The 14,543-nt window shown below is 46.7% G+C and overlaps 1 long non-coding RNA gene across 1 annotated transcript in view; it reads right to left on the reverse strand.

Annotated features, from left to right (window-relative positions):
• Positions 1 to 6,753: 6,753 nt before the first annotated feature.
• Positions 6,754 to 14,543, reverse strand: part of LOC100912071 (uncharacterized) — a 55,613-nt gene continuing 47,823 nt past the window's right edge. The window contains exons 2-3 of the long non-coding RNA NR_131097.1: positions 11,196 to 11,250; positions 6,754 to 9,216 (exon numbers count right to left, since the gene is read on the reverse strand). This is a non-coding gene — a long non-coding RNA (uncharacterized LOC100912071). The remainder of the gene's footprint in view (positions 9,217 to 11,195; positions 11,251 to 14,543) is intronic.

The following is a 14,543-nucleotide window of genomic DNA, read 5'->3' on the forward strand; positions in this document are numbered from 1 at the left end:
TTGAGTAGCACACATTGGCACTGCCATTCATAGGTTACTGCTGATCCGCAGGTGTACTCTCTCTGGCTAATAGGATTTGTGCATGTATGTGGGTATATAAACATATTAATGACTAGCATTAAGAAACGGGCCTTTTAATTGATAATTGGAAGCTGAGAAGCAAACACAGTTTAAATTACATTCTCCTTATCTCCAAGACTACCCTTCCCTTCTCAACCAGCCCATATGCTGACATCCACTTCCTAACTCCCAGAGGTGTTTGAGTTTGTGAAGCCTAGTCTAGCTAATGCAGTGTTCTGAGATGCAGCAGAGTATAAACCTCAAGACCATGGCATTGGTTCTGTGCTGCAGCCACGGAGGAGCCTTTTAAGAAGGGACCAGGATACCCACAGATATACAACGAATCACTCAGCATCACTAGCAATCAGTGAAACCCAAAGCAACACTACAGTGAGACACTCCCTTTCATCTGATTCAGCAATCTCACTATTATTATATTAGTTACCTTACTGTTGCTGTGATTAGAGAGAGGAGTTTAAACTAGAGAGGAGTTTATTTGGGCTTATGTTTCCAGAGCGGATAAGAGTCCATCATGGTAGGAAGCAGGGCCATAGCAGCTTGGCATGGCAGCAGGAGCACAAAGCTGAGAGTTACCTCTCAACACAAACAGGAAACCCAGATCAAACTGGAAATGGCTTAAGGCTTTTAGTCTTAAAGCCTGTCCCTAAAGACTAACTTCCTGTCTCAAGGCCCATCTTCTAAACCTCCCCTCATACTCCCACCAACCAGGGACTAAATGTTTAAATGCCACAGCCTATGGGTGACTTTTCCGATTCAGATCATCACGTCTATGTCTGCAATATAAACGAGATGTGTATGCCCACCGAGGTATGTTCACTCCTGTTCACACCAGCGCCAGTCACAACAGCCAGGTGTGACCACCGTGAGGGTAGAAGTGCCCATCAGCTGATGAATGGATGAAGAAAAGGAGATACACCTGCAGAGGAATACTATTCAGCCTTAGCAAGGGAGTGAAGCTGGAGGACAGCCACAAGTGGAAAAGCTCAGAATCAGAAAAACAAATGCTGTATGGTCTCATATTTGCGTCTTAGTTGTGTCTCTATCGCTGTAATAAAACACCATGACCGAGGCAACTTGTAAACCGAAGAGTTTATTTGGGGCTCGTGGTTCCAGAGGAGTAAGGGTCTGCTACCATTATGGGGGACTGTTGCAGCAAGCACCAGATGTGGCAGCGAGAACAGCCGAGTGCTCACATCTCGAACTGAAAACAGGAAGCAGAGAAAATCAAAGTGGCCCAAGTCTTTAAGTTCTCAAAATCTGCCCCAAGGACTTACTTCCTTGAGGAAGACCGTACCCCTTCAAGGCCACACCCCTCCAACAAGGCCACACCTCCTAAGCCTGCTGGAACAGCCACCAACAGGGAACAAAGTATCCAAAAGCCTGAGACAATAGGAAACCGTTCAAACCACCATCAGGCGAAATCTTAAAGTCAAACTCATAGAGATTGAGACTAAAACAATGGTTACCAGAAGCAGGGGAAGATGGCAGAAGGGAGGGTGAGGCCAGGCTCCAGGAACAGGAAGAGCAGTTTCGGGCGCTCTGTTATTGTATTAATGTAGTGTGTTTTGCTAGGAGAGAAGATTTTGGATGTTTTCACAACGGAGAAATGCTATTTAAGAGAATTAATGTTTATCGCATATGTGTGTGTGTGTGTGTGTGTGTGTGTGTGTGTGTGTGTGTTGTGGTACCTTCTAAAGAGGTACAATTTTATTTTAGTCAAATACAAAGCTTATTTTACACACATACGTATGCATGTATGTATGTAAGTATGTATGTATGTATATAACATATACTTTTAGTTCCAGCACTAGGGAGGCAGAGGTAGTCAGAACCCTGTGAGTTCAAGGTCAACCTGGCCTACATAGTAAGACTTTGTCTCAATAAATAAATAAAACTTTAAAAAAAAAAAAAAGAAGAAGAAAGAGGGCCATGACTTACTTTTCCTTGGTCCCCAGCTCAGAGCCTGCTACAGAACAGATTGCAGGAAGTGTATGTTGCTCACCGGTATCTTTTGCTCCCTGCCCACTGGACACAGGACAGGAATGTACTTCCAGACACCCTTGTAGTTGGGCAGGTAATTTGTTCTGGTAAATAAATTATGAATAGGGGTGGCATCTCTCTTCTCAGCTGAACACTGAGAAGGTGGTGCTAGACTTCAGGCACCATCAACAATAAAGAGAATGGTTCCTTCCTGAGAGACTCAGTGAGCAGACCCTCATCTGAGGCTGAGTACAGATAGCGCTCTAATCGGGTATCAATTACTACAGTGGCACACACATTTAATCCCAGCACTGGGGCGGCAGAGGCAGGCAGACCTCTGATTCCAAGGCCAGCCTGCTCTACGGAGTGAGTTCCAGACTAACCATGGCTTCATAGTGAGATCCTGTCACAAAACAAAAAGAGTGGTTATTGGAAAAGGTTCTGGAATCTTAACAGTGCGGTCATGCACATGGGGCTCTGGAATAGGACCAGAGTAGGACACGAAGCGTTTGTGAATGAAAATTCCTGGAAAGAGGCTGTGTCCACAAAGGCAGAACAACTGGTTAAAGTTAAATGATGCAGAGACTGCTATAGGTCCAGAACCTAATGATGGTTTGTTGTGTTGGAGCAAGTCATTCCTTGCTCACCTCTGTGTTGGACCTAACACCCTATCACCTGCAGATAAAGCCAGACCTAAGATCCTGACAGATAGCTATTAACCTGACAAAACCCCATTCCCCACCAACCATCCAGCATGAATGCTATCAGATGGCATCTGAGGCCTAGAGCTGAGACTCCCCAGCCTGGCTCTAGCCTACCTCTCTGCTGTCTCTGATTTATGGCTTTCTTTATCCTGTTACTATAAAAGCTTCATGCAGCTACTTGCCTGCTGCAACATGGAATTCCAGGTGACCAGGCCACGGCCACTCATGTTTGACTCTAGAATAAACTATCTCTTATCCCCTTGAGATGAGAGAATTGACACCCATAGGGAACCCTGCTAACCTGTTCTCTGTATTCTTTGCCACTTGTCCCATCCACAGAGAAGGATTATGTGAGGTTGGAGACAACAGGTGTACAGGTAAATGGGTGCCAGACTCCAGGAGATATCACTGGGACAGAAGGCACTGGATGAGACCCAGGTTTGGAGAGGAAAATGCTAAGTTAAGTTTTTGAGGGATCAAGTTTGAGACAGTCCTGGCAGATGGATGTGGAGAAAGCTCAGAGACAGCTGGATCTGGTGCGTGGTTGCGACCTGTGGTAGTTTAAGTCTGTGGGGCCTAGGAGAGGGGAAGGTTGTTATATATGAGGCACGGGCTGAGGAGAAGTAGGCCAAGGAGACTAACAGGCAAGCGGCATGGAACTGGCACTGGGCATAGAAAGAGACGACACTTCTTCCATTTGTCCCAAAGCCTGTCAAGATAGGACTATTTTATGGGTGGAAAACATAAAGGTAGGATGGGGCAAAGAGGTGCCTCAGCAGTTAAGAGCACTTTTTCCTCCTGGAGAGAACCTAGGTTCAGTTCCCAGAACCTATATGGTGGGTCACAACCAGCATTGACTCTAGTTCAGGGGATCCGACACCTTTGTCTGAACTCCTTGGACCCTGCATGAATGTGCACAGGAATGCATGCACAAAATACTTAAACACGTAAAGGAAAGTAAATAGCCCTTTAATAAACAGCTGTGAGGGGCTAAGTGATTTGAGTGAGATCATTTGAGTGAGTAGGTTAGGGGCCAGGAGCTGGTCTCTGAATGGTGTGGGGCTGGTGTCCGGAAGGAGAGGGACCTCCAACAGCAGGAGGGAGGAGTCAGGGCGGACGGACGTGGAACAGAAGAGTGGATGGTGGCATCATGTCAGGCCACTCCGCAGATTCCCAGCTCCATCCTGCCTGGACAGAGCTCGCCTCCGGTTTCCCACTAGGGATCTTCCTCCAGGAAGGAAGCTGAGCAAGAGGAAGATATCTAGCACCCTGGCTTCCCTCTGGAGAAAGCCCCCTCTTGTTTGTTCAGAGGCTTTTCCTCGTGCGTAAACAGATTGTTCAGGGTCTGGTGGGCCAATGCGGACGGTACGGACGTGACTGGCTGCCGTTAACAGTCCAGGATCTTGTTCCTTTGGTGAGGATGGCCAGGAAACCAGACAGAACCTGCTCTGGGAACAGGACCAGGTGTATCTTGCTGCATTCGAAAAGTCTCTTTTAAACAAGGCTTACTATCAGTGTTTCACATTGTTATGTGTTCTTTATAATTTATATGGGGCAGAGAGATGGCTCAGCACATAAGAGCACTTTTTGCTCTTGTAGAGAACCTAGATTCAGTTCCCAGCACCTATACGGTGGGTCACAACCTTCCTTAACTCCAGTTCAGGAGATCTAACACCTATGTGTTGGAGATAGATAGATAGATAGATAGATAGATAGATAGATAGATAGATAGATAGATAGATAGATAGATAGATAGAGATAATATAGATATAGATAGATATAGATAGATATGGATATATAGATATATAGATATATATATTTGTTGAGAAGATCTCAGTATGTAGTCCAGGCTCGTCTTAAACTCAATGCAATTCTTCTGTCCTAGCCCCTCAAGTACAGGGATTGTTAATGTATACAACCATGCTTGGCATTATTTTTTTTTCTTTTTTCTTTTTTTTGGAGCTGGGGACCGAACCCAGGGCCTTGCACTTGCTAGGCAAGCACTCTACCACTGAGCTAAATCCCCAACCCTGGCATTATATTTTTGAATGATTTAATTTTGTCTTAGTGAAAACTATTAGCTTTTGGTTTGTCCAAGTTTCCTATGCAGTTGTAGGTGACCTTTAACTCCTGCCTTTGCCTTCCAAGTGCTTGGATTATGGGAGTCCACCTCCAGGCCTGGCCTTCATCAGCTTTTTAGTGATGCACATACACATAATAAAAATTGATGGGTTCAGCATGCTGAATGGGGGTCTTGTTCCAGGCCTTCACCCCTTTAGGCTCAGCCCTCTTCCCTGGGAGCTCACAGGGAGTGCTTCCTGCTTGTCTTGCTTACATGTCTTAGAGAGCCTTGTGCACGTGTCAGTGTATGTGTGTATGTATGTGGAGGTGGATGGACATATGTGCTTGTGGGCGCTCTTTCCCACCTAGTAGCACACCATGTGCTAGTCTTCTGCTTCACCTGTTGCTTCAGGTCAGGACATGAGGAACAATTTGTTCTTCTAAAGGACCATTCGGTATTCCATTGAATGACTTGCTGTGCCACTGTTTAGCTAGTTCCTAGTGGAGACACGAAGGTCATTAGTGATCTTTAAAATAAATTCCTTTGTTTTAAAAACTCGGCTGTAGGGCCAGGGTATCACTCAGTCGGTAGAGAGCTTGCCTGGCATGCATGCAGCTCTAAGTTCGATACTCACCACTGCAGAAAACCAAGTTTGGTTGGGTGTGTTTGTAATCCCGGCCTTCAAGAGGTGGAGGCAGGAGGATCAGAAGGTCAAGATCATCCTCCAGTATGCACCAAGTTCAAGGTTATTCTGGGCTATGTGAGACCCTGGCTCAAAAGAACAACCAAGAGACATTAGACCAGTGGTTCTCAACCTTCCTACTGCTGGCAGCCTTTAATACAGTTCTTCATGTTGTGGCAATCCCCAACCATAAAATTGTTTTTGTTGCTATTTCATAACTGTAATTTTGCTACTCGTATGAATCATAAGGTAAATATCTAATATACAGGATATCTGATATGCAACCTCCGTGAAAGGGTCATTCAACCCCCAAAAGGGTCAATGCCCATAGGTCGAGAATCACTGCACTAAAGAGCCATATTGTTTAATATTTCAAATTCCCTTAACCATGAACTTTTCTATATGAGAGACTGACTCTGGTGGCTTGTTTGCTTGTTTGTTTGAGCAGTCTTACCGCATAGCTCTGCTCGCCTCGGCCTGAGTGCTGAGATAAAAGGTTGAGCTGCTACGCTCTGCTTTCTGGTTCTGTTTTGTATCTTTATTGCCTAGCACATTGGAGGAACTGGTGACTTGATGGCTTCTGTGATGGCTTCACATCTGTCCTTTTGCTGATGCACAGCACTATTCCGTCTGTGAAGTGGGCTTCCCAGCCTTACTCACATCCCTCCAGATGCAGGCAGCGCACTTCCTGTGGGAGCCGGGCCCTGGCCCATTGCTCTTGGCACTGGGATTGAGTCTAGGACTTTATTGTGGTGAGCACTCAACCACGAAACTCCACCCAGCCCTGCCTTCGCCTTTCATTTTGCATTGCTGGTTTTGAGACAGGGTCTCTTGTAGCTCAGGCCTTGAATTAATCCTCTTGCCTCCATGTCCCGGTGTTGGATTACAGACCAACACTTTTATGTCTGGCTTCCCACTCTCTCCTCTTTTTTGGCTTCTCACTAAGTTTCTCGTGTTGGCTTTCAACTCATTTTGTAGCTCATTCTGAGTGACTAGGACTAAGGCCCGGCTCCTTATTGCATTGTCTGGCTGTTAGAAAGTTTGTCTTTGGAGCTGGAAAGATGACTCCGAGGTTAAGAGCGATTACTGCTCCCTCACAGGACCCAGGTCTGGCTCCCAGCACCCAAATCATGGTTCTTCTATATCACCTATAACTCTAGTTCCAGGGGTTCTGATCCCCTTTTCTGGCTCTAGGGGCTCCTGAGTGTGCACGGCGCACATGTACACAAGCAGGCTCACACACATATGCATACATTTTTATTACTGTGGTTGTTTTGAGACAGAGTCACAGTATGTAGCCTTGGATGAGTTGGAACTTGCTACGTAGACCAGGCTAGACACCTATCCACAAAATTGGCCTGCCTCTGTCTCCCCATTACCGGGATTAAAGTTTGGAACCACTGTGTCCAGACAAACACATACATTTCAAAAGCAATCAATCTTATTAAAAGATAAGTTTATCATAAACTGAACTCTGTTACCAACATTGTCACAATTGTGCCCTTCTGCAGCATCATCTAGAAGCCTTCCCTGGGCACCTTCATGCCTGCCTGTGGCCCTGAGCACACTGAGTCATAGTTCCTAATTTGTGTGTCAACACCATCCAGACTGCGAGCGCTGCTGTCGGGGTGGTAGCTGTGCACCCGTGGCTTCCTCATCCCCAGCCCAGGCCTTCCACAGAGGAGATGCCCAGAAACAGTCTGCAGAATCAGCAAGTGGATTCTCAGAAGTGTTCTCTTCAAAAAAGACTTCTGGTTCTTCTGTTTTCTTTATTGTTTATTTATTTACTTACTTACTTACTTTTCTTTTTTCCTTTGGTTCTTCCATTTTCATGTAAGATGGATTTTAGACCCCTTATCAGGTTTCTATTGGCCAACGTGTACTTAATCCGTATTGCCTGCAATGGCTTAATCCGTATTGCCTGCAATTGAGGATACCGTGACTTGCACCGTCTGGTATAGTCTCAGCTTCTCCTGTACGCTGAGGATACAGAGATGGTCAGTTCCAGCCCTTTGTCAGAGTCACAACTTTGTAGCAGAGACACATCTGTAAACTAACCGAGCAGTCAGTTGTTAAGTGGACTGCACCCCACATGGCCAGACACTGCCAGAATGTAGATGAAGTGATGATCTACAAAGGGAGGAGGCGAGAAAAGCCTCAAGGTGAAAGCTAATGGACTCAGAATCTGTGTCATAAACAGGAAACAAACGCTCTGCTCGCACCAGCTCCAATCCAGGGGCCTATTCTAAACCCTGTGTGTTGTAATCTCTGCATCAAGAGGCAGGAGCATTGCTACAAGTTTGCCTTGTCTACAAAGTGAGTTTCAGACCAGCCAGGTTTAAATAGTGAGGTTATGATTAAGTATGACAGAACTCACCTTTAATATCAGCCTTCAGGCAGCAGAGGCAGGTAGATCTGAGTTCAAGGCCAGCTTAACTGACTTTGCAAATTGGGACCCCGTCTCAAAAGAGAGAGAGAAGAAGAGAAGGAAGGAGCGGAAAAGGGAAGGAAGGAAAGAAAGGAAATGAGCGAGCCTCTGCCTTAAATAACAAAATGAAGTCTGAGCTAGGCGTCAGGCATAATCATCAGGGCCTTGGATAATGGCATCCGGACGGGACCTTCCTTCTGCTGTTAGCTCTGCTTACCTTGAACCAGTCTTCTTTCAGCCCTGCTAAGGCCACACCTCATATAACCTTACGCTGAACCCGCACTCCATATTACTGCCCCCGCCGTTTCCTAATGCATCTCCTTATATACGACCACTTGTGATCAGGTTCTTGCCTGACAGTCTTTTTCAGGAGGACCCAGATTCACTTCTGACACATTTGTCTGGTGGGAAAACCCGAGTCAGGACCAGAGCTTTGGATTTTAGTTGCCTCGTGTGGGTTTTACAAATACTGAAAAATTCTAAGGCACTGCCCCTCCTCCCAGAAGCTGCAGATCTGGTGGGAAAACCCATAATAATTCCTCTATAATTATGCTGGCTAGTTTTATGTCAATTTGACACAAACTAGAGTCATCTCACAGTAGGGATCTTCAGCTGAGAAGATGTGTCTATAAGTTCAGGCTGTAGGCAAGCCTGTCCCTGTTCTTAATTGGTGATTAATGAGGGATGGCCCAGCCCATTGTGGTTGGTGCCATGCCTAGGCTCGTGGTCCTGGGTTCTATAAGAAAGCAGGCCAGGCAAGCCACGAGGCGCAATCCAATAAGCAGCACCCATCCATCATCTCTGCATCAGCTCCTGCCTCCAGGTTCCTGTCCTGTTTGAGCTCCTGTCCTGACTTCTTTCAGTGATGAACAGTGACGTGGACACAAGCCGAATAAATCCTCTCTTCCCCAAGTCGCTTTGGTCAAGGTGTTCCATCGCAGCAATGATAACCCCAAGACAGAAGACTTTGGGGTGCTTTGCCAGCCACACCTTTGTTTGCTTCTTAGAACCCCATGAGATTTGCAGGACCAAGATCCCTGTTTGGCAGGTAATGATCCTGAAGCGTAAAGTAAATTAGCCCAGGGCCCAGAGTCAAAGATGTCTTCAGCTGGCCCTTCCCTCCACTGTACTTAAGTCTTCGCTGTCTACACGGCTTCTAGACTAGGAAGAATTAGGAGAGTCTGCACTTCTGTGTTGGATGGTGCTCCAGTAAAGACACACATTCGTTGCTTGTCTTCCAAATATCTTGATGACTCTTGAAGTGGGTGGTTTGAAGCACCTAATAAAACAAACAGTGCACTTATGATCCAGGGTCCCCAAGACCACCACCCTCAGACTGGAGAATACCCCTTTCTCTACCCTCTCCCCTCTCCCTTCCACCCCACTCTGCCCCGCCCCCAGCTAGGGCATATTTCTCATCAGTTTGGAGGCTTGAGAAGCCAGAGGAAAAATTCCCATATCAGGGAGTAATGTCCCCAGGAATAGGGATTTTAATCAGGGTGACATTGGAGGAATGGGAAAATAGATGGGAATGGCGCTTGGAGAGGTAGAGGAGGACATCTGGTTTAGTGCAGGAGACCTTCCTGGGAGGAAACATGCCAAGGCAGCGAGACTAGCACAGCCAGAGGCTCGAGGGATGGAGAGAACACATGCTACATTTGAAGGTGAGGTTGTTGTAGTCTACTTTCTGGGGCGATTCAACCCTCCTCCCCATGCTTTAGTTCTCTTACTCCCCTCTACTGCATCCTATAGCCCCTAGACCTAGACCCAGGGCTGGAAGTGAACAGGAGAGGAGCCACTCATCCTGGCTGTTGTCACTGCCTGTGCTAGGTCCTTCTGTCTGTCTTTCCATGTGCCAACATTCTCTGCACAGGCCTCACTGCTCTGCAGTTTGCATCTGGGCTGAGCCAACAGGAGGCAGAGGAAGAGGACCAATGGTAGGAGGGTCAAGAGAAACCAGTATTTATTCCAGCATGGTTGGTTGTAGCCTTTAGCAAATGTCATGGCTTTAGCCTGGATGTCTTCCCCACCTCTGTCTCTCCCCATCCCTGATCTCTCATTCTCCTGCTGGTTTCTCTTTCTGCCCCTGCTAAAGTTCTTCCACCCTGCTCCCAGTGGGTTTGATAAGCATTTGTCATACTTTCTTCAAACTGTCCAGTGTCAGGGTGCCACCTGTTTTCTGCTGGGACCCTGTGTGACACATGGCCCTAATCCATAGTCAGAGAATGGACAGAGCCCCCATGGAATGCTGGGCAAATGTCAAGAGCTGTTGTCATTCAGATCATTAACCATTCACCCCTTCCCAACCTCAAACATTAGGGCCCAGGATACCTGAGATATCTCATACGCAGAATTTTAAATGCCCAATGGTTGAATTATTGACCCTGTTTTGGAAAGGGGAATTCGGCCTCAGAAGGTTCTGCCTGTAGTTGGCTGGAATCATGGATTGAAAATATTCAGAGGAAAGAGGGCGGGGGTTGTTCTGATTTGTTTTTGATATTTTCGTCGTTTTCTTTTTGAGGCAAGACCTCACGTACTCCAGTCTGCTCTCAAATTTGCTATTTAGGCAAGGATGACATTGAACTTGTGGTCTTCTTGTACTACCCTTCTAGTCCTGGTATTACAGGTATGTACTGCTGTGGGCCGTTTGTGTGCTGCCGAGGACTGAACCTGGAGATTCATGCATGCTGTATAAGCACTCTGCCAACCAAGCCACATCTCAGCAACACGCAAACTTTTTTGGGTCATTTTTCTCTAAATAATACAGCACAAAGACTCCTTACATAGTATTTATATTGTATTATGTAGGAGAATGCACAGGCTATATACAAATGCTACACCATTATCATACAAACGACTTGAGAATTCTTGGTTTGTGGTATTCAGAGTTCCTAGGGCCACTCCTCCACAGACACAGCGTTGACTGTGGTTAGAGGCAGGTCCAAGGGTTAATTCAAGTCTGGTGTGATGAGGAATGGGTATCAATAACTTGATGCAATCACCAAGTCTCCTCTGAGTCATTATTTTCCCTGGCAAAGCACCAGGCCTCTGAGCTGTTGATAGACCCCATCCATGCTCACCCTCCCTAGCTTTCTCCCCCCCCCCATGTATTAGCCACTCTGGGAAAACTGGGAAAAATGCCTATCTGGATTCTGCTCTCAGAGCTTATAGTCTAATGGGGAAGGCCCTCCAAATGAGCACACAGATAAAGCTGGATTGAGGTCCACAAAGAAAAGAGACCTGGATGGATAATGGTACCTTCACTGAGAGGCAGACACTGAGGGGCAGCCAGGGGTCCAGTCGCAGCACGTCCCTTGGAGATGAGTGGGCTGTTAGACTGGGAATCTGATGGCTAACCTTAGCGGGTTTAGCTCAAAGGTGGAAAAGCTCCCCGCCGTCCTGCCAGGCGTTCTTAGGTTCCATCTTGGAGAGTTTCCCTTGAGAACACAATGCCAAGTGATTCCCATAACCATCGTCTAATATCATTCAATCATTCACTTATCGTTCAACAAATTCATCTCACGGTCCTCGCTGTGCTAGATTTGGTTCCGGGAATGACTTGGTACACTCAAAGACTTCTGTGCCAGGCTTGGAGTTGACAACCAAAGCAGACAAATAGATCATGCCGAGAGCAGAAAGTGCTGTGTTAACAGGGAAGTTCTGTACAATCGCCAAAATGGGCCCCAGAAGCAGTCATAAGTACTGGCAGTAATGGAGAAGGCTCTGTCCAGAGACGGTCAATGGAGTAAGCAACCATGGTGGGACTAGGGAGGGGGAGTTAAAGTATCCTGGGACTTAAAACACGTGGGCTCATTGCCATCCTTGGACCTCAAAGGGAAAGGGGAGTGGGGAGTCAGTGGGGAGATGGAGCCTCGGCTGAGGATATAGTCAGAATGCTAGCAACAGCCTAGAAAAATCAAAGCAAGAGAGCCAGGGAGATGGCTCAGCAGGTAAGTTCCCTCACACCAGATCTGAGGACCCGAGTTCAAGGCCAGGAACCCACGTGACAGAAAGTGCTGTTGACAAGTAAAGCAGAAGGGTCTTAGGGAGTAAGAGAAGGAACTTGGAAATTGAGTGGTTAAGAAAGGACTCCACAAGAAGGGGGCATTGAAGCTAGGACTTGAAGGTGGTAAATCTCTAGGTGAGTCTTTCCCCTAGGCTAAAGTCAGCACATCCTAGCTTTTGTCTCCACTCCTTTCCTTCACACACCCCATCCTAGCATGAAGACCTTGCCTCTGTGGATGAGGGAGTTCCTCTCACAGACTCCTCAGGGACAGACACTCTGCTCCCTTTCTTATCAGAGGAACAATGCCTTTACTGCACACATCCCGAATGCCTGGTGCACATCATTCCATCTAACCCCCTAGGAAGCCCACGAAGCACAGCTGGGGGAAGCGAGGCCTCTCAGACCATTTTCCAACAGCTCCTTGGTCAGCTGCCTTCTCTAAAAGAAAAATTGGCAGATATTTCATGTTCCCAGGGGGCATCAAGGCCAAAGGGCAGAAGGAGGCAGTCTGGGGTGTGAAGATAGAGATTGTGACAACCGGAGCCACTTTCCTGCTTTTGAGACAATGAACTTCCCACCCCGTCATTAGTGAAGCTGGACAGCTTTGTGTCAACATGAAATACAGAGGATTCACTAGGTGGGGACTGACTAGAGAGCTGTGAGTCTGTCTCACTTAGGTTCTATGTCTGTAAGATGGTGTGAGTCAGAATCTCTGATTCTAAAACGTTATCGGAACTGATCACATGTGCCTCAGAGCACTTCTGATATGGGCAGTGAGTTGCTCCCCTATGTCAAGAAGGCAAAGCTCTTCCCAAACTAGGGAAAGGGGGAGAACTTTGACCGAACCAAAGCTAGCCTGTCTGTCTGTCTGTCTTTCCTTCCTTCCTTCTTTCTTTCTTTCTCTCTTTCTTTCTTTGTTTCTTTCTCTCTCTTTCTTTCTTTCTCTCTTTCTTTGTTTCTTTGTTTCTTTGTTTCTTTCTTTGTTTCTTTCTTTCTTTCTTTCTTTCTTTCTTTCTTTCTTTTTCTTTCAAGATAATGTTCCTCTGTATAGCCCTGGTTGTCCTGGAACTCCCTCTGTAGATCAGGCTGGCCTTGAACACAAGAGATCTGCCCGCCTGTGCCTCCTGAGTAGGTTGCCACCACCTGGTACCCAAGGCTAGTCCTAAATTCTTTTTTTTTCTAGATTTATTTATTTTATTTTATGTCTATGATTATTTTGCCCAGCTATATGGCATGTTGCACCGCATGTGTGCCTGGTACCAGTGGAGGTCAGTAGAGGGCATTAGATCCCCTAGAACTGGAGTTACAGATGGTTGTGAGATCCTGGATGGGTACTGGGAACCTGACAGGTTCCCCTGCAAAAACAGCAGGCGTTCTTGGCTGCTGAACCATCATTCCCCACATCCCTGTGGGGTTTGGTCATTGTTCGTGTTTTGTGTGCCTGGGAGTTCTGTGCCCTACTTGTGTGCCAGACACCCTCAAGGATAGTCTTAACGATCACTGGGAGACTGGGAATCTTGTTTTTCTTTTCTTTGTCTTTTCTTTTTTCTTTCTTTGTTTGTTTGTTTGTTTGTGTGCTTTTTGAGACAGGGTTTCTGTTAGCCCTGGCTGTTCTGAAACTCACTCTGTAGACTAGGCTGGCCTCAAACTCACAGAGATCTGCCTGCTTCTTCCTGCCCAGCACTGGGATTAAAGACATGCCCTGCCACCCCCTGACTAGACTCTTGTTTTTAAAAATGCTGATTTCTGGACCCCATTCCGGATCTTCTGAATCGGCACCTCCCAGGAGGAACCCACAGTCCTTGGTGTGTAGACTGGAAGCAGTGTCTACTGAGGTGATCAGGATGACCTCTGACAGGTGGTTTCCAGCTTAGGGAGGAATGGCTGGATAGAAACGTGTTGCACAGAAACAACACAACAATGGCGTGTTTTGAAGGAGATTAGCAATTATGCACAAAATGCCTACCAAGTGGCACATCTTGTTTTTTCCTAAGCACTTATTAGATAATCATATCCTAAGATTCTGATTGAAATTACTCACCTTGGAAATACTGCAGTAGATCTTTGCAAGTGTGTGAGGGAGCTCATCTGAACGTGTTCATTGTGTGACACACATTGTGTGACCTCCGCTAGGGAAAAGAGCTTGGATAAAAGTGGCTGCTACCGAGTCCCTGAGAGGCTGGTCGCTGTTTCTGTCATCAGCAGGAGAATGACACTTGTCAGCTTCTCTTCTATGTCGCCTGTAATATCATCAGAAACAATTTGAATGCGGACCCGGTGGCTGGAAAACAAGTGTTCTGGGACGGACACCAGTTAAGAAGTGGCTGGACACGAGTGGCTCAGGCATGTGAGGGACTGCTGAGGGAGGAGAGGCCTGCTGCAGTGCCCCGTGGATTCTGACTGAGCCTGTGCTCTGCCACTGACTTGCTTGGTGAGTGTAGATAAGTCGCCTTCCTAATTCGTGCGTCCCTGAAAACAAGGTTTGTGTTAGAATCAGATGTTTTCTTTGGCTATTCCGGTTTTCATATTTTGGATTCTGAAAACACGTCTGGCCCTACTGTAAGCCTATGAAGAATGGATGCAGGAACGGTGGTACCCGG

The sequence above is a fragment of the Rattus norvegicus genome, chromosome 1 (genome assembly GCF_021556685.1).
Source record: "Rattus norvegicus strain SHRSP/BbbUtx chromosome 1, alternate assembly SHRSP_T2T, whole genome shotgun sequence".
NCBI lineage: Eukaryota > Metazoa > Chordata > Mammalia > Rodentia > Muridae > Rattus > Rattus norvegicus.